At 35.7% G+C, this 25843-nt stretch overlaps 1 long non-coding RNA gene across 3 annotated transcripts; it reads right to left on the bottom strand.

The window, feature by feature from the left end:
• Window positions 1-3671: 3671 nt before the first annotated feature.
• On the bottom strand, window positions 3672-6682 carry LOC145018186 (uncharacterized). 3 transcript variants are annotated; one of them, XR_013666934.1, is made up of 4 exons: window positions 6306-6682; window positions 5690-6175; window positions 4198-5581; window positions 3672-4137 (listed from the first exon to the last, which is right to left on the bottom strand). It is a non-coding gene; the product is annotated as an uncharacterized LOC145018186 (long non-coding RNA). The 3 variants fall into 3 exon arrangements; XR_013666916.1 differs by lacking the exons at window positions 4198-5581; window positions 5690-6175 and having other exon boundaries at window positions 3672-3853; window positions 3914-4137; window positions 6306-6675; XR_013666890.1 differs by lacking the exons at window positions 4198-5581; window positions 5690-6175.
• Between the last annotated feature and the right edge of the window lie 19161 nt (window positions 6683-25843).

The following is a 25843-nucleotide window of genomic DNA, read 5'->3' as shown; positions in this document are numbered from 1 at the left end:
ACATTTTATCAATAATTGTGTAGATATTGCAACTTGTTTCATTTTACAAAACCTCTACCTTTGATGTTAGTTCATTCAAACAGTTGGATTAGTCGAGGACGAAAAACAATACTTACCTAAATAATCTTTGAAACTTAAGTGATTAAGTTGTATTTCCTTTATATAATTTTTTAAACTTAAGTAATTAAGTTGTGCTTTATGGATACAAAGTACGGATGTTAATTAAACTGTACTAAAGCCACACCATATAATACTGTTTAGAACTTTTGTTATGTTGTTCATGTTTTTTTCGAAAATGCTGGTAATGTTGACTTTAAATTGCATCGTTATCATCATCAAAATTCAAACCCCTATCAGTTTATCACAACCTACAACATGTCATCACGAAACGAATTAAACTACATCATGAAAGAAAATATTGTTTTATGTTACAAGGATAACAAAAACACAAATTAAATTGTTGATAACTATTTTCTATAAAGTGTTTTATTTGGTTTATTGATTAATATTGGTTTTAAAAATGTATCATTTATATAAAAGTATTAAAGTATATGTGTCATTTCTATCTACACATGTATTATATGTGCCATTTCTATATATAAATGTATTATATGTGTATAATACGAAGCCCCCAGATTGACCCATATTTGATGGAACGAATGACTTTTGATGTGTTGGTTTCTAGTTTTGTAAGCCTTGTAAAATCTCATCAAAGAATCATATTATGATATAAGATGACCTTTTTTTTTGTTTGTAGTCAAATCGAACGAAATCTATTAGAAATTAATTGTCATCGTACAATGAGTGAGATGATAAACGGACAACAAGCTGTGTCGCTAAATCTTTTTAAATGGTAAAACTAATTCTTTTAAAAACTACATCCAAAGATCTAGGGGATATGGCATTACTATGCATGATTCGTTGTACTCTTTTAAGAAACTCTACCGCATCCGGTGCGAAGAAACCAAACGTATCAAATGCAAATGGTATGAACATGTGTTGATTTTCCATGCACGATCTCTCATGTTTGGTAACTTTGCATGTGGCTGCTTTTAAAAAAATAAATCACTTTTTAATATGTTTTTGCTTCTTTCTTGAATATAGATGACAATGAAGTATTTAAAAAAAAAAGCTCCAATTCATGTGAACATGTATACATCGTTAATTTACTTGCTCTCAACATGTACGCTTTATCTATAAGTGGTACATGCAGGATGCCACGATCTAATTATGATTTTTAAGTATTCACTTTAAGATGGCTTTTACCTACAAATTTTAAACGGAATCAATCTTTCATAAGTTTTGAGAAAATCCGTCATTATCATTGCTATATATAGACTACTATATTTATTAAAAGGAGATAGGATATTGACATAGAAACCCTAACTTTTTAAAAATATATGGTTTTTAAAATTATTTTTTTGGTATGTTAAAACTAAAATTTTATAAGTTTTTTTTTCTTTATACCTAGTATCATAGATTTCATGTAATATGAAACACAAATCGCAAAAAAAATAAAAATAAATAATATATATATATATATATATATATATATATATATATATATATATATATATATATATATATATTACATTTTTATCCTAAATAATTATTTTCATGTTACAAGTATTCATACAAATAAATACTATACACAAAAAAATTTTAATTAAAAAATAATGTTACAGTAAAACTTTTTTTTTGTTTGAAAATTTTAAGTTAATTTATAGCCTTATTTCTTAATAAAAAAAAAAACTATATAATCTAATATCATTAAATAACAACCATCTGTCAGCCATATACGTATTTACACATTTATTGTAGAACCAAAATTATCAAAACGAAAAGTCAATTTAAGATCAAATAAAGATGGTATACAGTGTGCTATTGGGCCGAATGAAAAAATGTCCTAGTAGGCCTCGTAAATAATAAACAAAACCGGACTACGAAATGAACTTCATTTTGAAGACCATTCGATTAGAAAAGATTGCAAAATAGAGAAAAATAAGTTGTTCAATAGTTAAATTAAGGGAGATATTCATACATAATAGGCTTTTTTTATAACAATTTAAGATAAAATATAATATTTTATTATCATCATAAACAATTAAGAATAAAAAATTACGTTTGAATCTTTTAACCATCTAAACCAATCAATATTTTCTCAAAGAGTACTACTATAAATCCAATTATATGATTGTGCCAAAATCAAACCGACCAAATGGATCAAACTGTTGTGATAGCGAAGCTTCAAAACTAGATCTGTTTAGAGCAAAGGCAACCTTATTCAAACCCATTAACAAAATTTTAAAATTTATTTCAAACCCATTCTATAATTCGCATGATTTTAAATAATCGAATATATGTATCCACCGCATCAACAAATATCCACCTTATTAACCCGACCAATTTACAATATTAAAATTACACAAATATTATACATTCCACAAGATATTATGCATAAAATATAACATAAATCATATTTACTTAATGTTTAGAATAAAACTTCTTAAAAAAATTGTCTATTATATAAAACATGCATGAGACAATATAAAAATCGAGATGTATCTGAAAAAGAATCAAGAATATGATCGATCAACTGCAAAAATCGATTTTTACTTACAATTTTTATGTATAAAACTCCAAAAATATATTATTATGTTTTAGTTAATACTTACAATTTTTATGTATAAAACTCCAAAAATATATTATTATGTTTTAGTTAAAAACACAAACCGCACATGATGTCTGATAAAACCGTAAGAATTCAATGGCTAACAATTTTTTTTAAGAGAAAGTAGGTTGTAGAGTTGAGGTCCTGATGTGTAATTCAACTTCACATGAGTTGAGGTGCGACTTGTTTATGACAATGCTAGATTATCGATTACAATGGCAAGGTTGAGGTGCGATTCATGGGGTTCCAAACTTCAAATTGTCACTTGATGATCAGTTTAGAAGGTTGGAAAAAAATGAGTCATCATGTGCTTTCTAGTCGGTTATCCTTTCGGAATAAGAACCACGATGAATATATATATATATATATATATATATATATATATATATATATATATATATATATATAGAGAGAGAGAGAGAGAGAGAGAGAGAGAGAGAGAGAGATAATAATAGTACATAAATAAAAAGAGACAACATATTACGATGAATAAGAAATGGCTAGGAAATGTAATTCACAACCACTTTTTCTGATCTATATCTTACGACGACTTGATGGAGACACTCACATCATAAACGGCTGAAGCCCCAAATCAGTATTTATACTAGTGAAGAGAATATGTTATACATAAAAATGAATACCTTAAGCTCTAATATCACTTATCCTTGTAGAGAATTTCCTTATTCTCACAAGGTCATTCGTTCATTAGATGTCATCCAACCATTAAGTAGAACAATTAAGTAATAATGAATTGCATTACAATCATTGTCTTATTCTTGAATGCTAATAAAACATGTGAATTAGTAGCAATTTAGCGTCCCAAAATTTATCCATAAGAAAAATTAAAATCAGAGTATAGATTTTACTGCAAAATTTCATTTATATTCAATAATAAATCCTGTACTTATCTTTTCATTTTACATCAACATGATCATAGAAAAATACGGAAACTAAGTCTTGTTTCGAAAACCATAATGTAACATAGTGTAACGACCCAAAAAACCAAGGTAAAAATTTCATTTTTAATATAATAAAAACACTTTAATAACTTTGTTCCATACATTAAAAAACATTTCAAATAAACAATTACCAGAATCTAATCCCATAGATAATAATTTGCGGAAAGCATGGGTGTATGTCTTGCGATCGACCCGAGCCCCTTTTATTTGAAAACTGGTGTACCTGAAACAAAACTGAAAACCATAAGCAGATAGCTTAGTGGGTTCCCCAAATACCACATACCATACATATCAACTGATTTATACATGCCATCCATAACCGGGAGTTATAGACCCGAGCCCCTTTTATTTGAAAACTGGTGTACCTGAAACAAAACTGAAAACCATAAGCACATAGCTTAGTGGGTTCCCCAAATACCACATACCATACATATCAACTGATTTATACATGCCATCCATAACCGGGAGTTATAGACCCGAGCCCCTTTTATTTGAAAACTGGTGTACCTGAAACAAAACTGAAAACCATAAGCACATAGCTTAGTGGGTTCCCCAAATACCACATACCATACATATCAACTGATTTATACATGCCATCCATAACCGGGAGTTATACATATCATTCATATATCATAATCAATAAAGGTGCTACGTGCAACACATAGTCTTGCTATTATGCCACGAGCCACCTCGTGGTCTTACTTGCCAGGTCGAGGCCACAACCCTGGGTCTTACAGACAGGTGCCTAGAACCACCTCCTAATCTTCCATGCAATCATCACAAAGATAGCTGTCATATAAACTATATACTACGAAACCAATTACTATCTCCAGTTCAGACTCTGGTCTTGCATACAGTGTGTCAGGAGCCACCTCCCGATATTTCATACATAATGCCAACGACTAACCTCCGGGTTTTCCTACTATACATAAACCAAATGGGCCGGAAATGGTGCCTTCGACCCATATAAACAATAGGGAGAATCACCTCGTACTACTGAAGTCCATTTGATAAAATCTAGCTGCTAACTGATTGATCCCCGAACTATTGACATCAAAACAACACCCAATTAATAATTGGGTTCCAAAGCATGACCATAAATCCATACTTGGGGTAAAAATATAATTTTACCCCTAACCCAGCTTGGTCCAAGACCAAGGCCCAAACTCGCACTCTAAAGGCCCAAAAGCCAAATAATTAACCATGGCCCAACTATGGACTAATTTTCCAAATTGGGCCCAAACCCATAGGGCCTTACCCTAAAGCACATCCAAAAATCCTAGTCCATATACTTGTTCTTATTTGGCCCATCAAGAATCCAAGCATCTAAGCCCAACAAAAAAACCCAACTCAAAACCCAACACAATTAGGGTTTTCACATAAAATGACGATTTGGGTTAATTAAGATCACTTAACCCATTAAGGACTTAATGCATCAAGTCCATCACTCTACTAGGTCAACCATACAATATGGTTGGACTTAAATCATAATTCCAATCCCACGGTCCAAAACGCGGGTCCCGACAATTCCAAAACTAACATCTCCAAAATTAGGGTTTTCTAAACCCTAATTTGGATTTCCAACCCAATCGCATGCCAAATAGTCCAAAGTTAAGTTTTAATTTAATTAAGGTTTCACTAAATCGGGCACCACCCACTACCACCTCGGGGGGTAGAAAAGAAAAAGTGGCGGTAGCCATGGTGGTTTTCTCGATCTTCGGCCAACAACACCCGTTATACATATTGAAACACACACACTCTCTCTCTCTCTCACACACGGGCAGAAACACCCACTGCGGAGCTGCACATCGTTCTTGGAAAATAACGGCGACACAACAGAGGAAGAAAGGTGGCGAAGAGCTGAGCGGGAATAGCGACGACAACAGCCTTAGCGTCCGACGGTGGCTTCCTCTTCAACGGGGGCGACGCAACGAGTGTAACCTTTTATAACCTAATGTACTTTATATGTTCAATTAATATTGTGTAATTACTTATAATAAATAAAATGCCCTTAATTGATTAAAAATATAAGTTTGGAAGAATAACATGGAGCAGCTACCTGCTAGTTGTACCCATTCGAACAACAGATGCATTTATACTGCCGAAAGCAGTTCTTAGACAAGGAAAGTGCACTTGGATGTTGTGTCCGTCATAGTCAAGAAAAAATAAAGTTCATTAGAAATCAATATTGCGTAATTACTTTTGAGAGGAGTAAGTGACGAAAAGAGATGAGTAGGGTTCCGAATTGGGGATAAAAGGGTGCCAGCGACAGCGTTTTGATGAGAAAAGCGTATGGTTGTGGCGTTTGAGAAGCAGGCGGCGCCCCAGAGACTACTGCGAGTCTTTGACCGTCAAGAGTACTAATCTGCCCTATTTTACAAAATTAATTCAACGAATCTTTTATTTTTTGGGTCAACAGAAGCATGCACTCGCTAGCATTCCCATTTGGATCCTGATAGTCTGGAATGATGGATCCACCGACAACAACATTCCCTCCTCGATTTCATGGCATCTCACTGATTGACGCATAAGCCACTTGAGTATGCTTCGCAAGGCATGCACAAATGGTGGGTACAACTTCAAAATTCAGATATGGAAGATGCGGTGGAAGCCAATTTACAGTTTTCGTTGAAAATAAAGAGGAAAAAATTAGAAAAAAGAGAAATTTTTTTTACCGGAGGAGCTAAGCTTTCCCAAATAATCGAAGCCATAGAACCCGAACCAGGAACTGTGAATGGAGGTGTATATGTGTTGATTATTAATGGTGGAGACAGTCGTAAGCAACAAAGGCGATGACGGTAGTGAAGGGCAAAAGCAAACGATGCAGAGCAGGAGAGGTAGGTTGGGGAAAATGGTGGCTGAATTGGGGATATGGGGTGAAGGAAAATGTCGGTGACAAAAGCAAAGGCCGATGAGAAGCAAATTCGAGGTGGAGCGCTTATCTAAAGAATCGAGAAGCATTGAATGGAGTTGGTGATGAAAGGTAGATTATTTGAGGCAGTGGACAAGTGAAATTAACCAAAGTCATGTAAAGTAACCAACCCAAGGAACAATACTCTGTTCAGGTATATATATATATATATATATATATATATATATATATATATATATATATATATATATATATATATATATATATATATATATATAAAAGACTAAAAAACCACTATATTTTGTCATTTTTTTCTATTTAATCACTTAATTTTCATTTTGTGCTAAAAAATCACCCACAAATTGTTTTTTGTTGGAAATTATTAAAAATTTATAACATCCGTTTTTGAAATGTTTATAATTCCGGATAGCAACCATAATTTGATAGAGTAAATGCCTTGGGCTTTAAGGTAATAAAGTTTAAACCATATTGGATTTTGATAATGTTGGTTTAATGATTTAAGCCATTGAATTGTGTTTTAGAGCAAAATGTAATAAAATGATGTATTTTTATATAAAAACATTTAAAATTGGATACATTAATATAAGTTTTGGTAGAACATAAAGAATTTATTTTTATAATACACATAATTATTGTTTTTCAATAATAAAGTCATATCATATTAAAAATCATTCGTTCTAATTCATCATTATCACCAACAATTTAGAATAATAATTGTAAACTCCTTTCATCAAAATTAATTATAAAAAACTCCATCGATGTTATTTACAAATAAGTGATAAAAACTAACATAATATATACATAACATAAAATACATGATGAATAATGTTCTCTTGTATACAAAATATATATATTTTTAACATATAAAAAAGAGACAACATAAAGATACATACATATTAACAAAGTTAATTTCTCTAACTTATAAATAGCTTAATGGTTGATTTACCAAAACCTCATGAGAAATAATTATCAATCACACTTCATCATCTTGTGATTATTAAAAGATACATAACACATACACTTAAAAAATGATCTCAAGTATACATTTACAAACATACGTAAATTTGAATATTTATCTAAAACTTTACATGTACCCAATTTGAGTTTACATGAATTTATATTTGGAAAAGTTGGAATTGTTTTCTTACATTCATGGAACCACTCTGTAACATCCCAAAAATTAAGACCAAAAATTTCTTTTAATAAAACATTACTTTAAACCAAAACATCATTCCAAAACATGATCTGAGTATAAGTTTTCAAAACACACGTTTATTATCAGAGTAACATTCCCAGGCTGACTACACTATGGTGTGTGTCATGCGATCACCCCGAGCTCCTCCCTCCGCTACCGGAAGTACCTAAAAACAAAACTGAAACCCGTAAGCACAAAGCTTAGTGAGTTCCCCAATTTACCACATACCATACAAAATCACACACTGCCCATACTGGGCCACGCCCGCTACCATGGGCCTCGCCCTCTACTCCGGGCCTCGCCCGCTATAACGGCCCCGCCGCTCCAGGCCCCACCTGGCTTCGAGCCCCGCTCGGATACAGATCTGTTTCACTTAGGCCTCGCCTGTCATCGGGCCTCGCCCACTAACATATAATAGTACATGAACGTATCGCATAACATTACATAAGCTAAACATATACTAACAATTCTTGCTCTAAGGCCTCGCCTATCTCGGGGACCGCCCGAGTCCTACTACTGATGAGTCATGGAATCTCGTCCATACTCCTGCTGATAGTGAGGTACGGGTCCAGCCCACTCTCACTCCTTTCCTAACTTGGGCCTCGCCCCTACTCTGCTGCTACTGAGATGTGGAACACCATCCACACTCTGCTATTGGTGAGATACGGGTCCTCGCCCTCACTCACCTCCCTACCAAGCACATACAAGTATCACACAGGCAACAAGTATAGACTATCACATAAACCGCTCCTTGGGCACCCGCCCTCTGTCATTGGACCTCGTCCAAATAGCATACTAGCATACTGTGCCTAGGGCTAACCCCCAGGTCTTCTACTCATAACTACATGGGCCGGCATTGTGGCCGTAGACCCATTCATACAAAGGGAAACTCACCTGATACTGCTGAACTGCTGCTGCTAACCCCTTTGACCGCTACCTGACCGCTAACTCCGCACTGCTGCTCCGCTAGCTCCCCGAGCTACCAATAACAACCTCATACTTAGTCTAACTGACCTCCAAAGGTCAACCAAGTCAACTCTGGTCAAAGTCCATGTCCTGGTCAAAGTCAACCTCCCAGGTCAACCCTACTCGCCGAGTCACCCTACTGACTCGCCGAGTTCATAAATCCAGAGTCCTTCCACTCGCGACTCTACTCGCCGAGTCAGCCCCTAACTCGCCGAGTCTACTGATTCCCGATTCCTATCTTGTCCAACTCACTGAGTTCTGGCTCGACTCGCTGACTCGAGTCTTAACTCGAAGGGTTTGGGACCACTCGATCTGACTCGCCGAGTCTAAGAACAAACTCGCCGAGCACACGGCAATCTTCATCCAACTCGCCGAGTTGTTCTTCCAACTCGCCGAGTTCATGCCTATCTTCATCCGACTCGACGAGCTGTCCATCCCACTCGTCGAGTTCCTCCTCATCTTCAAGCTACTCGCCGAGTCCACTCGAAGGACTCGTCGAGTCCACTAAGATCCACTTACATGCAGAGGACTTCCGAGTCATGCATGAGCTCCAAACTGTAGATCTACCCTCCCCAAGCCTATTTCCCACGTAAAGTTGCAAACTTTACGTGTAGAGAGGGAGATCTAGGCAAAATACACCCATAGCTAGGGTTTAGGACCAAGAGGCTCCAATTTCCACCCAATGGCTGATACTTTCTGGGATTCCATACCAAAACAAGCATGGATCTGAGGTAGCAACCTCAGATCTGGACCTCAAGCTCAAGATTGGTCTTAAACATGGCTTAAAAGCCCCAAAACTCATAACCAAGGAAAATCTGGAGGAGAGAAACGAATTGATACCTTCCAATGCTCTGAAATGCTTCCCAAACTTCAGATCCAAAGCCACTCCCTGATGCTTCAAAGATTCCCACTCCTTCTTCTTCCTTAAACCCACCCAAAAATGGCTAAAAGCTTGAATGAGCACAATGGGGGCTTAAGGTGCGGCGTTCTGGGTGTGAGAGGCTGCAAAGGAGCCCTAGGAAGAAGATTGAGATGCTTAAATAGGCTCCAAGCCCCGGATTTATGGTTTTCCTCGCACAGACCAGACTCGCCGAGTCCACTTGGCCGACTCGTCGAGTTGGTCACTTTCTTATCGACCCGGATCCCGCTCCGACTCGCCGAGTCCTTCCTTGGACTCATCGAGTCCCTCTTAAATTTAGGGTTTCCTTTACTTTCTTGGCTTTCAAAATCGTGGGTGTTACAACTCTCCCCCACTTAAACTGAACTTCGTCCTCGAAGTTTACCATGACCCACCGCCTACGATCTACCTCCAATACCCCACACCAGCCACCTACCTGCGTTGGTCTTCCACCAATACTGCACTGAACCCACAGAGGTTCTCCACTTCTTCCTTGCGCAAATCCCTTGCCTTCCCAAGGCAAAGCCTCATAACTGACTTTTCCTTTGACACCGAGAAGGTCCTATCCTTCACTAACTCCAACACCTCCCTGCTATTCCCAGAACGGGTCATCATCGTCAGCACTCACTGACACTCCTTCCTGCCAACACTTGGTGTCGAGCACCCCTCGACTCAACTAACTGAACCCCAACATACGCTGCATACTCGCACTGCCACCGACTGGCAATTCAACTATTCCCCGACTGACTTTCTGATAAACCGGGACCGCCCTGGTCCCTACCCACCTATCAATGACTGGATTACCGGTTCCCTCCGGTAGCTAGTCGCAACACCATCCCTAGTCGCTCTCAGCGACTTCCAAAGAAACCTCGACCATCTATAACTGCTCATTCCATCCTGCCATCCAGGCACTACAAACCTGGGATCCCCGACCCCCTAACTTGACACTAAGATCCCGACCAGGTCCCACCCGCGCTGCTAAAACTCACGGGCCTCGCCCACGGGTCTCACCCAACCTTACTACTGAGCAACCCGGCTCCCAGGTCTCATCTACACTGCCAGTCTCATACGGGCCTCACCCACGGGTCTCACCCAACTATATCCTGGAGCAGCCTCTCCCAAGGCCTCACCTCTCTGGAGCTATACGGGCAACTTCCTATCATTCTCACCCACTACACAATCTGGATCCCTGCCTGATCACTAGGAGATAAGGGCCTCGCCCCGACTCCGCTAACGAAGCTACTAAAGAATGCTACGGCTTACCCGTAGCCTTACAACACCCCTACCACTGACTGCTAATTTGAAGGCACCACATGCCATCGGCTTTTCAAGATCCTTAATCCGACTCCCGCGAGTCCTTCACGCGATCCCCAACCCGAAATCTCAACCATAACTAACCAATACCATCACACGCGCTAGCTGATGTGGAGTTTCTTAAACTCCCAACCCTGAAATCCTCAATCCATCAAACGCTAAACTACTTCTCTTCCCTCTCGGAGGTCACGTACTTATTCTGGGTGCGTGTGCTCCTCTCTGGGCACACCCGGAGGATTCTCCCCCACTTCGATCCTGCTTATCCCTTGTTGCACAATACTCAAGAAATCCCGATCTTTGCTATCATTCCATACCCCATCGATTTAGGAACCCAAGCCCGCCATAGCTAGGGATTTAGCCAATCCATCACATCACTGCACCACTCCGAACTAGCAAAACGTACCAAATCCCTCGTCAGCATGCTACAGTTACTGCATCCTTCGAAACCTTCTTCAATAGAGCACATCCCTTAACTACCATACAAATATCCAAGGTATGCAGATGGCATATAACTCGATCACAATCAACCAATCAAAATAAAATACTCATACCGATAATGATGCAGAACCATAACAATGAAATCATGCACAAAATAAAAGAACTGGGAATGGAAATTGCATACCTGCAACGTCCGGCGATGCTCGCGTCTCCAAGGTCGTCATCTGAAAAGCCCTGCTCCCTGCTGCAGGTGCCTCTACCCGGCCCTGACGGCCATCCGTGATCCTCAAGGTTGCAGGAGCGGGTGCCATTGCCCGTCCTGCCGAAGACAAACTGGGGCACTGAGCCTTCTTGTGACCTCGCTGGTTGCAATGAAAACATATCATGTCAAATCCCTGCGCGGCGGTAACAGTACAATCCCTGCTAAAATGACCAGTCCGACCGCACTTGAAGCAGCCAGACTCACCACCGCTACCGCTCCTGCACGCGCCCCCGTGCGCCCTGCCACACTTTCCGCACCGTCTGCGGTCCTGATGATCCCTCGATCTCGAATCCGATCCCTTGGGCCTTTTGCCCAAACCCGCAGCCACCTGAACCTCATCCGGCTTCCTCTTCCGGATCTGCTCCAAATCAATTTCCCTCTCTCTAGCCCGAGAAATCATATCTTCCAGCGTCTTACAACTGGACCTGCTCACGAACTCCCTGATGTCGTCCCTCAACATCTCATGGTACCGAGCCTTCTTCATCTCCTCATCCGCTACATACTGCGGTACAAGAAGAGCCATCTCCCTGAACTTGGCGGTGATCTCCGCCACAGTCTCAGTAGTCTGCGTCAAATCCTGAAACTCTCGTGCCAGCTGCTGCACCTCAATAATCGGCGAAAACTCCGCCCTGAACCTGGCCGAGAAATCGCTCCAAGTCATCGTGTCCAACGTGGCATCATCCCCCAAAGCATGACCAATCTCCTCCCACCAATCCCTCGCTCTGTCCTTCAGAAGACAGGAGGCGAGTCTAACCTTGTCCCCCTCGGGACACGTGCTCGAACGAAAAGTGTTGGCAACATCAGCCAACCATCTGCTGCTAGCAATGGGGTCCCTAGCCCCATGATAATCTGGTGCCCCACAGGCTCTGAACTCTCGAAATGTCAAGGTACGCGCTCCCACCAATGCCATCATCTCAGTACGGAAGGCTCCCAGCCTCTCCTCCAAGATCTCCAGTATGCCCTCCTTGACCGTGCCAAAGATCACAGGAGTCTGAGCTAGAATACTGCGCGTAACCTCATCTGATATCAACTCTCTCATCCGCTCCTCGAGCTGCTCGGCCCCTGAACCCGAGCCTGATCCCTCTCCGGCGCCTGATCCGCCCGTTGGTCTCTCTCGCAATGTCACCATGCTGAAAATACACCACAACCATTATCAGAACACTCATCACTGATACCAGACCAAACACACCCCTACCAGGTTCCCGGTCTTGTCTCTGCCCTTCCCGAATCGAGTACGGATCCTCTGCTTTCAGTAGTACGGGCCCATACTACCTTCCACATCTATCCGTACTTTCCTCAGGAATTGCTTTGACTCCACCAGGTCCCTCATCCACTAATACTGCTCCCAGCACTATCTCATCCTAGGCTTACCCTAGGGAAACCTCTGACACTACTCAAACCAGTCCTCAGCTGCTGAAGGCTTCCTCGCGATGCCAATTAGCCACCATCTGGATACCATCACATGTGACGAGGCTCAGATAATCCTTCAAGTATAAAACTCGTTCCTACAACGGTTGGACTCAAACAAGAGCTGCGCAATAGGACCAAATTCAACACTCTGAGATTATTCAACCCTGATCACATGTGGCGTGTCGTATCCACCTAATGGCTAACTCCCATCACTCGGAATCCCACAATGCGCAAGGCAAGCAACATTCGGTCAAGGGAAAATCTAACTGTAACATACTCGAGCAATCATATCCACATAGCAAGAACCTGAACTAGCATGCAACACAAACTCATAAACTCCGGCATAACCTAAACAGGCTATCCTACTACTGTCTAATCAGCACTATCATGCAGCTCAAAAGCATAAATAACAGGCACATAAGGCATCATCCCTAGATCCTTAGTCCTATTCTAGCATGCTGTTCTACCAACGGATAATCATAACATAAACTTGTATGGGTACTTTGGGGTACTTACTTGAGCTCGGTTGATTGCATGCACCACACCTCTTTTCTCTTTTCAAAGTTCTTTTCTTTCTGGATTCTTTTTGCTTTTCTAAAACTGTTTTTCATTCTCAAAATTCTTTTTATAAAACTGTCTTTTCTCATTTTGAAAACTTCTCATCCGACCCCTCAGTTTGAGTTCAGGCACACCCGAGAGTATGCCTGAATCCCTCAAACCAAGGCTCTGATACCAATTTGTAACATCCCAAAAATTAAGACCAAAAATTTCTTTTAATAAAACATTACTTTAAACCAAAACATCATTCCAAAACATGATCTGAGTATAAGTTTTCAAAACACACGTTTATTATCAGAGTAACATTCCCAGGCTGACTACACTATGGTGTGTGCCATGCGATCACCCCGAGCTCCTCCCTCCGCTACCGGAAGTACCTAAAAACAAAACTGAAACCCGTAAGCACAAAGCTTAGTGAGTTCCCCAATTTACCACATACCATACAAAATCACACACTGCCCATACTGGGCCACGCCCGCTACCATGGGCCTCGCCCTCTACTCCGGGCCTCGCCCGCTATAACGGCCCCGCCGCTCCAGGCCCCACCTGGCTTCGAGCCCCGCTCGGATACAGATCTGTTTCACTTAGGCCTCGCCTGTCATCGGGCCTCGCCCACTAACATATAATAGTACATGAACGTATCGCATAACATTACATAAGCTAAACATATACTAACAATTCTTTCTCTAAGGCCTCGCCTATCTCGGGGCCCGCCCGAGTCCTACTACTGATGAGTCATGGAATCTCGTCCATACTCCTGCTGATAGTGAGGTACGGGTCCAGCCCACTCTCACTCCTTTCCTAACTTGGGCCTCGCCCCTACTCTGCTGCTACTGAGATGTGGAACACCATCCACACTCTGCTATTGGTGAGATACGGGTCCTCGCCCTCACTCACCTCCCTACCAAGCACATACAAGTATCACACAGGCAACAAGTATAGACTATCACATAAACCGCTCCTTGGGCACCCGCCCTCTGTCATTGGACCTCGTCCAAATAGCATACTAGCATACTGTGCCTAGGGCTAACCCCCAGGTCTTCTACTCATAACTACATGGGCCGGCATTGTGGCCGTAGACCCATTCATACAAAGGGAAACTCACCTGATACTGCTGAACTGCTGCTGCTAACCCCTTTGACCGCTACCTGACCGCTAACTCCGCACTGCTGCTCCGCTAGCTCCCCGAGCTACCAATAACAACCTCATACTTAGTCTAACTGACCTCCAAAGGTCAACCAAGTCAACTCTGGTCAAAGTCCATGTCCTGGTCAAAGTCAACCTCCCAGGTCAACCCTACTCGCCGAGTCACCCTACTGACTCGCCGAGTTCATAAATCCAGAGTCCTTCCACTCGCGACTCTACTCGCCGAGTCAGCCCCTGACTCGCCGAGTCTACTGATTCCCGATTCTTATCCTGTCCAACTCACTGAGTTCTGGCTCGACTCGCTGACTCGAGTCTTAACTCGAAGGGTTTGGGACCACTCGATCTGACTCGCCGAGTCTAAGAACAAACTCGCCGAGCACACGACAATCTTCATCCAACTCGCCGAGTTGTTCTTCCAACTCGCCGAGTTCATGCCTATCTTCATCCGACTCGACGAGCTGTCCATCCCACTCGTCGAGTTCCTCCTCATCTTCAAGCTACTCGCCGAGTCCACTCGAAGGACTCGTCGAGTCCACTAAGATCCACTTACATGCAGAGGACTTCCGAGTCATGCATGAGCTCCAAACTGTAGATCTACCCTCCCCAAGCCTATTTCCCACGTAAAGTTGCAAACTTTACGTGTAGAGAGGGAGATCTAGGCAAAATACACCCATAGCTAGGGTTTAGGACCAAGAGGCTCCAATTTCCACCCAATGGCTGATACTTTCTGGGATTCCATACCAAAACAAGCATGGATCTGAGGTAGCAACCTCAGATCTGGACCTCAAGCTCAAGATTGGTCTTAAACATGGCTTAAAAGCCCCAAAACTCATAACCAAGGAAAATCTGGAGGAGAGAAACGAATTGATACCTTCCAATGCTCTGAAATGCTTCCCAAACTTCAGATCCAAAGCCACTCCCTGATGCTTCAAAGATTCCCACTCCTTCTTCTTCCTTAAACCCACCCAAAAATGGCTAAAAGCTTGAATGAGCACAATGGGGGCTTAAGGTGCGGCGTTCTGGGTGTGAGAGGCTGCAAAGGAGCCCTAGGAAGAAGATTGAGATGCTTAAATAGGCTCCAAGCCCCGGATTTATGGTTTTCCTCTCACAGACCAGACTCGCCGAGTCCACTTGGCCGACTCGTCGAGTTGGTCACTTTCTTATCGACCCGGATCCCGCTCCGACTCGCCGAGTCCTTCCTTGGACTCGTCGAGTCCCTCTTAAATTTAGGGTTTCCTTTACTTTCTTGGCTTTCAAAATCCTGGGTGTTACACACTCATATAACTCTTCAAACCTTACAAATATAATCAATCATTTTGAATTGACATACATGCAATATATAAATTTCTTATATAGCCTATATATTTTATTTAACTCATTAATTAAATAGTATGATTTGAAGAGTTTTAAGAATTACAAATCATAATATTTCAATTAATCATAAATTAATTTGTATAAGTTAAATAATATTGGAAGTTTCAAATGCATGAGTTTCAAGAAAAAATATATATATATATATATATATATATATATATATATATATATATATATATGTATATATATTTATATATATATATATATAGGGAAAGGTTATTTGGAAAACAAAAAAAACCCTAAAAATCATAAAAATGCATAAAAAAAATACCTAGAGATCACAAAACTTTTTTTTGACATTTTTAAGAAAAAATCGTAGCTTTTTAAAGAAAATCGCTGAAAAAAAATTTGAAAAAAAAACATTTTTCAAAAAAAATTCAAAAAAAAGTCTTGTGATTTCTAAGTATTTATTTTATGTATTTTTATGATTTTTAGGGTTTTTTGTTTTCCATAGAACCTAAACCTCTCTCTCTCTCTCTCTCTCTCTCTCTATATATATATATATATATATATATATATATATATATATATATATATATATATATATATATATATATATATATATATATATATATATATATATATATATGCCATGATCAACCTACTTATGAATTATGTAGAAACATATAATGAATGCATGTTGGTGGTGTTGCATATACAACATTCTTAGTCGCCTTAATTTAATTGTTGCTGCCAACACGTGAGAGATTACCATGAGACCAATTTATGTTGATTGATTTCGATTTTGTATAACAAATCTACGTATAGTGACACCATCTACAAATACACAACACAAACAACATATCTTCTCGCTTTATAAAAAAAATATCAATTTCGCATATACCCAATGGTTAAAGAGATAAGATATTAGTCAAGTAAAGATTTAGGTAGTGAGGTCTACATTTTCACGTTAGCTTCACTAGGAAGTACGAAATAAGTGACTACTTTAAGGATTTTTTCGAAAATAATGATCCTTTATTAAAAATATTATTATTATTATTATTTTATTTTTTCTATTTCCCAAAGAACACATTAGAGATTTAATATTAAATTATACTTAATAAAACTACCCCTAAAAGGGTTCGATGCATCTCTATATAATACTCGTAAGAGCAATAGAGCACCACCCACTCAGTAGCCATGTCAAGAGCATCTTCCATAAAACAACACCACTCTCTCACTCAGTCTAAAAACGCCATAGCTACTAACGATTTACAAGAAGACGTATTCATAGAAGACGAAGATGAAGAGGAAGATACTGCTGGTGGTGGTGTGACCAGGCGCCTTTACTTGAAGCCCACACATGCCACCGGCACTCTCAGCAAACAGGTGGTCCTCCGCCGTATCCGCCACCGTAAGCGCATGAATATGGTGAGATCCACCGTCAACTCTCTTTTCGCTTCCATCTCTGCCGCCACTCCGACTCCTACCTCCACCTCCAGCAAGATCAAATGGATCGACGACCCTTTCACTGCCCCCTAGCTAGCTAGCTAAGCGTTAACGTACTTTCACGATGGTGTTTTGTTGAACGGATAACGTAGAAACGAAACCGACCAAGATTAAATTTTAAACCGGATATTGGTTTAAGAGAAACATATATTATAGTTTAATATCTCTATCTTCTTTTTCTGTTGTATAAGAAATTAAACTCATTGATTCTTCAAATAACGAACCTCTTTGATATGGGAAGTTTTTTTAGTGCTTACTTTACAAAAGTAGATGACAAAGAGATAACGACAATATTAATTTATCTTAAACATAATTTTTTGTTTTTATACTTAAATTATTTACCGTACAAATATTTGTCACATATAGTATTTAGGGGATATTCGACTAATTATGTGTTTTGGATAATTTCTATTGTTGAAAATATATTTTTCGAAATAAATGTTTGAAGAGATTGAATGTTATAAGTTTTATTGAAAGCTATTTTATGTAGTTTTTAATTTTGAAGCTTTTTGTTTAATCTAAAAGTTAAACGCTCGTATCGTCAAACGAATCTTTTTCTTTTTAACTAACGTTTTTTTTAAAACAAGAAGCTAGAAGTTCCTAAATACTGTGTGCCGAACAAGCCCGAAATAGAAACAAAAATAATTAGTTGTTCAAGTTCAATTTTTATAGTGACGATGCACACTTATTTAAATATAAATTCATAAAATATATTTCCTTAAATGGCTATTTTAATATTATGTTTTGTAGAATAAATATACGTTTTTTATATTGTTTCCCTTAATATTTTGGGTTAATTGTGCAATTATGAAACAAAGTCTCATATATATATATATATATATATATATATATATATATATATATATATATATATATATATATATATATATATATATATATATATATATATATATATATATATATATATATATATATATATATATATATATATATAAGCAAACAAGGTTGTTTTTTTAACGAACGATGCCGACCATTATTTATTCTGGAACAAACAGTACGAGAATATTAGTTTTTAAGCAACGAATGTTTTGGGGTCGACAACATCATACCGTCTTGTGATCACATGTCATCAACGTATCACGTATATATATATATATATATATATATATATATATATATATATATATATATATATATATATATATATATATATATATATATATATATCATTTTTGTGCAATCGATTTGGATTATTCATTAACAAATATAACGAGTTAAACAAGTTACAGAAAAGAAAATATAAAACAAAATGAACTTATTTATGAATACGCATTTAACTATGATTTTTATATGTTAAAATTCTTCATTCTTTATGGCAATGGCCCCTTCAAAATTAAATATACATTACAAGTTTCTGTTCTATGCAAAGTGAATAGCCCTTCGGGTTTTTATTAGTTTGAAAAGGCATTATAGCTTTGTTTTTTAAAACATTTGCTTATAAATCGTTTTTTTAACGGTTAAAATAAGAAAAATGACTTTTGAAGGTAACTAACTGTTGTATTTGTTTTCGTTTGGTATTTTTCCTCTTTTTGTACTCAATATATCACTTGTTGTTTGTGTTAACATAACTCTTTTGACCGACTTTTGACCTATGATAATCGGTCAAAGGGTTATGCTGAACACAAACAACAAGTTCGATGGTATATTAAGCAGAAGAAGAAAAAAAATGACCAAATGAGAACAAACTCAACACTTGGTTACCTTCTTGAGTCATTTTTCATGAAAAGTTAAATAAAATTAAAGTTTCAAAATTATTAAGGACTGCAACCTTCTTTGGTGATAACGTATATGAAGAGCGTTTCGGAGGGGTAACTTTATTAAAACATGGTCTATACTATACTTATTGTGGCTAGCTGTCAACACCTCTTTGCAAAAAGATATTATTGCATATGACAGATATATTTATCAGCATAAACGTTTACCTCATTGTATATTATGATGATGTGTCTGCAAAAGTTGCATGATATTGTACATTTTGATGTTGTATCTTATCCCATTAATTCGATATTAAAGCTAAGTAAACTAAAAAATCACAACACTTGTGATTCCACTCGTTTGTAGACTTGTCTAGAATCCATGATACGATAAATCATTTAATTGAAAATGTAAATATAGTCATGAAATGCACCTGCTTATGTGAGATTCTCATAATAAATATTCAAGTGCATTACAAAGTTGTACATGTATAAATAATGTTTTTTCGTGGGTTATATTTTGAAGAGAAGAAAGAATTAATCTCTTAAAGTCATTAATATCAGCAGGAGATGACGTGAGATTTACTCTAAATGAGTAAAAGGGGAAATTAATCAGGATGGTAACCAACTGTTATATTTGTTGTTATTTGATCCTTTTTTTACTCAATATACAATCGAATTTGTTGTTTGTGTTCACCATAACTTTTTTAACCGGCTTTTAACCTGTAAAAGGCAGTCAAAAAAGTTATGGTAAACACAAACAAAAAATTTGATAATATATTGAATATAAAAAAAATGATCAAATAATACAAACAAACATAATAGTTACCTTAAAAGTCATTTTCCCGCCAAAATATATTAACAAAAGGAAAAAAAGCACCAAAGCTGGAAACCCCAAATGTATAAAGTAACAAAGATGAAACAAAAATAAATAAATAAAAATAAAAATAAAAATAATATCATTAGTATTACTTTTCTATTTCAAATGTTTTACGTCATCCAATTTCTAAAACATATAAATCATTTAATTTAGTCGCTATAATACTTAAAATATAATATAATAAATATATTCTAAATTTCTAAAACCATTAATTTTTATGGAATAAGTATCTGATTAAAAATTAAAACATTTACATTGATATAATATCATTAGGCTAAGCGGAGTGGCACTCGCCAAAGCCACCCGCTTAGTTCACCATTGACGTAGAACACCACCCCCTAGCTCTCGCTAGGGGGCACGCCAAAGCATAGTCGTCATCCTTATAGCGTGAAGAAAGGGAAAGAAGTGAAGGTTTTGATTGGATGAAATAGTTTGTTTGTGATTGCGATTTCTTTATGATATAATCAATTTTAAAAAACAAAAAAAATATAAAAATCAAAAGAAATCCATCAAGAAAAACTTCATCTTATTGAAGTCAGCGATTTCTTTATGATATAATCAATTTTCAACTTATGATTTCACTCCTATAACAATAAAAAAAAAAAAAAAAACTAAAAACCATAGAAATTTTACTGCTCAAACGCCCGCTAATCAACGAACCACCACAGTATATTAGTTCTCAATCTACTTCCCATGATTGATTTCACCTTATCTGTTTTTTCTTTTGTTGTTTGCGGCTGAGAGAATGGAAAAGAAAAAAGTGTTTTTTGCTTTTGCTTTACTTTTGGGAGCGAGAAGAAGAGAATATATATATATATATATATATATATATATATATATATATATATATATATATATATATATATATATATATATATAGGGTAAAGTGAATATACCTAACAACCTTATATAAGCTTAGGTACCTAACCACATGATACTACGTAATTTTGTATCATATTTGCATTGTAATCACCCAAAGTTCTTAGAATTCAACCTCATAACTTGATTGCTTCCAAAATCTTTGGACTTTCACCATTATCTTCCTTCAAATGACGTTTTTCTATCGGAGACCCCCTGGTGGGCTTCATATACTACCGTTACAAATCAAATGGTGTAGGAAGAATATAATGGTGAATGTCTGAAAATCTTGGAAATAAATCAAGGTAAAGGTTGAAGTTTAAGAACCTTAGACGATTGCAATGGAAATATAATGCAAAACAATGTAGTATAATGTGGTTAGGTACCTAAGCTTATATAAGGTTGTTAGGTATATTCACTTTACCCATATATATATATATATATATATATATATATATATATATATATATATATATATATATATATATATATATATATATATATATATATATATATATATTAAATTAATTTCATTGATGTCGTACTGTTTGTATGAGACTATTGGAAAAAAAAAAAAAGTCAAGAAATTGACTCATTTACATTGACTTTTTTGGGAAAACAAAAAAGTAACATGTTCTTACCCATTTCATTTTTATTTGTTTTTTTATTCTAATCGTCTTTTAATTCCAATTGTTTCACATTTTAATATTCAATTGTTATCTAGCTTTTGTTGAATATATCTTTTTAATTGTTAAATTTAAGATATGTCTAAATGTGCAGTCTTAAAACTGCAAATTATCAAAAAAAAACCAAAAATAAATCATTATTTATTGTCATATAGTGCAATTGGAATTAAAAATATCGATTCATAAACTGCAATATATTTTTTTTACTCGTATCTTTTGTCAAAATAATTATTCTACAAACTTTATTTGTGATTTGTTATCTTATTTTGTGATTATTGCTTTTTTGGAACAAAATCTTATTTGATTGATCCAAATAAAATAAAAAATTATGTGTATTAAAAAATATAATTTAATTAAATTAAAAAAATAAAGTGTTAAGAGTGTTATCATTCTCTTACGAATGCTAAAAATTAGATGCTAAGAAAAAAAATAATGTGACATTCAAGAAGATGATATGGTAAAGTGTTAGGAGTGTTACCATTTCTAGCTTTAGTATTTAAAATGTGTTACCTCATCCAATTATAGCTACATATCTACAGTATCAAAGATTTTTCAAAGTGGACAAAAACTTTTTAATTTTTAACAAATGTCTTAATTAATTATAATTAATGATTACTCGATAATAAATTAACATGAATATAACTAATGTAATTTAAATTAAATAAACTACTAAAATATATAATGATAAAAATATAAAACATGTAAATTTTTAGGTCAATATCGAATCCTCATCAACTATCCACTGACCAAAAAACCTTTTAAGAATAAGGGTAAACAATAATATGTGTCATGTACTTCTATTGGAATTTGGAAATACATTTTATGAAACCCATATTACTGTTGAGGTTGAAGGAAAAAAAACGTGTTTGCTCGTGACATGGATCCCATATATATGGCGTATTGTTACGATCTTTCTTTATTTTTATACCATTTTTGATTTTTGGATGAAAACTGTCTAAACAAACTTCAATTTTGCACTAGCTAAACCTCTTGTTTACTTGTTTGCTTTGAAACGTCGAAGCTTTTTACTAGAAAATGTTTTGTTTATTCGAATTTTTGTAGATCATATTTGATAAAGTTAATAATTTCATATGTCACATATGAAAAGTTAAGAAGTTCGTAGAATCAGCGTAGATCTATGAAATTCTTTACTTACTCTATATTTATGTATTTACTTTATTTTTATAGATTAAAAGTATTATATATATATATATATATATATATATATATATATATATATATATATATATATATATATATATCGGCGGTCGACTGACGATAAACGATTAAACAAAATCGCTCGACGGCAGCTCGGTAGTCGATTGGCGATAAGCAATTAAACAAAATCGGCGGGGATTAATCGGTTACCCTAAATTATTAATAAAATTAATTTAAAAGTTAATATTTCATAAAAGATTAAGTATTTGAAAATTTTAAATTTTAAAATTTTGAATTTTTAAAATTTTAGTATAATATTTTAAAATTTGAAAGCTTAACATTTTAAAATTTTGGTGTAATGTTTGAAAATTAATTTTTTTTTATTTTTTAAATATTTCTTGCCTATAGCCGCCAAGGACCACCAAACCCGAGTTTGACCGATTTTGACCAATTACCGCTAAGCATTCTAATCGTAAACGGTTCGAGGCCGCCAAACGATTAATCGTCGATTAATCGGCCGCCAATGCCGATTTCTGCAACACTGATATATATATATATATATATATATATATATATATATATATATATATATATAGAGAGAGAGAGAGAGAGAGAGAGAGAGAGAGAGATGTTCAAATGTTAAAGTTTAATAGAGAATCATAATTATTAGTTCTTCAAGTAACCAATTTTTTTTTTCAATTTCTAGATCTTATTCTTTATCGAAAAAAATCTAAAAATATCTAAATTCATATATTAACACTGTGAATGTGAAATATTTTTCGGATTCGCGTTGTGAATTTTCAAAAATTCACATTGTGAATTTGACGTAAAAAAAATCGAATTTGATATAATTGGAAAAATGATAAAAAGTTACGAATTTCAGAATTTTTAGTTTTTTTTTTATAAAAAATAAGTTGTAAAAGTTGAAAAAAAGATTGATTCCTTGGTTAATTATGATTCTCTTATGAACCTCATCTTTGTTCATCTTCAAACAACCAATAATATCTGCAACATTCTTGAACCTTCAGTCTTTTTTAGCTTTTATTTTTGCAGAATATGATAGTTTTAGTATTTAATTGTTAATTCTTAAAGAATAACCTACATTACAACCAATAAATAAGGAAATACCATAGATCATGTTTTTGCTATTTGGCACTCTTAAGCAGAGTTCTAAGCCATTTGAATTCCAAGCATTGTAATAACTTTGAAAATATTGAAAAGCTAAATGGATGTTTCATGATAGCATTACCTGATATTTGCAACTTGCTGTAAGAAGATTCTCACAATATCCACCAAATGAAGAACAAAATATTTCTTGAGAAGGACCAACATTTAGACAATACACATGCATTTCATGTGCAATTTATTCATTCATATTAAATAATATATCTTCATCCAAGAACTTATCCCTATAATTTTAAGGTAGATAAAAACGAAAATGCTAAAAATGCACAAAATTGGAATTCAAAATATCAAAAAGCATTAACAGTAAAAATCCATTTCAAGATATCAAAATATCAAAATATCATATACAACTTCATCATCATCTTCATGTTTGTTTCCATCTACCCATCTGTATATTCATCTCCGATAATATCCTTCATTGATGGTTTTGTCTGTCGAATATTTCATTCGATAAATTAAGAAGCCATGAATAGTTAGAATCCATTTCATCCCCAAATTTGCATTTTACACTGTTTTTATTAGAATAGCATCTAATATTCTTTCAGAATGGTTTGCTAAAAACTACAACTAGCAAAAAACAAACAAAATTACAAACAAATGAAGTTGAATACACATTGCCTTGCATTTTTCATATTCTTTGAAAATACAAACAAAATTAAGTAAAATAATAAATTTTTATAGAATGGGTATTATATACAACGACAATACAACCACACGAAAAATCGTGAATATACTTTGCTCTTCAAGAATGTGTAACTAGAACTGTAAACTTCCAAAACAAGTAGTAAATTGTTTATTTTAATATAATAATTCTTGAACAATGGTCGGTTCATACTTGAAAAAAAATGACAAATCACTACTCAAACTTGAAAAAAACTTATTAAATTAAATACCTTAGAAAATAATTGAAGATGATTAATTTGACATTTTTTATAAAACCGTTCATATTGTTGGAGATTATATAAAGCATCAAAAATAAGTACAATTCTAACTATGAGAAGAAAGCATATCCGTCATAGCTTCACTTTCTAATTTACTAAAAAAAATATAAATTAAAATAAATAACATTATTAAAATTTAATGATGATGAAGTGATATACTTTCAGGAAAGAACTAGAATTACTAATATATATGAAGTCAAACTGATTTCACGAGCATAATGAATCCAATTTAGTGTTTCATTCTATTCTTTTTTATAATCTTGTGGCAACACAGACCAATCAGTTGAAATAATTACACATTTGCAAATTCGATAATACCAACAATGTAAAAAACAATAAGCAACTGTGTCTTCTATTTTTTTTATGCATAATTTAAGGGTTTGCATATATAATAAAATTGTTTATCATACAGACTTGAATCTTACTTTACGCTTAAGTTGGAATTAAATCGAAGATGATAATCAAGAACGTAAAATCGAAGATGGTAATCAAGAAGGTGAAATCAAAGACGACAAACCGTAAGCTTAGGGTTCCACAGGCGACAATGAGGGGGATATTAGCAGGTAACATCGACGATAACGATCTAATAACAGCTACGAAGTCCAATAGATATGCCGACTGCGATAGTATGACAACTTAATATTCCACAAACAGCTTAGTTATCGATGATGATGAACCTGGTAATGGGGTTGGTGGACTGTTCTTCGGGTTGAAGATGATGGTCTTATGTTGATACTAGGATGAAACTGATAGGCCTATTTTAAAGGTAATAAATTGATTTAATTTTTTTTATCATAATTAATAATAACAAAATTACTATTATATCCCTATCAAAATGATTGGTCTAGATTTTGTCATATATTCACACAATAATTAAGCTTTTACAT

This window comes from Lactuca saligna, chromosome 1 (assembly GCF_052625555.1).
Source record: "Lactuca saligna cultivar CGN05327 chromosome 1, ASM5262555v1, whole genome shotgun sequence".
Classification (NCBI taxonomy): Eukaryota; Viridiplantae; Streptophyta; class Magnoliopsida; order Asterales; family Asteraceae; genus Lactuca; species Lactuca saligna.
Note: the sequence above shows the minus strand (reverse complement) of the source record. Positions and strands in the feature narration are given on the sequence as shown.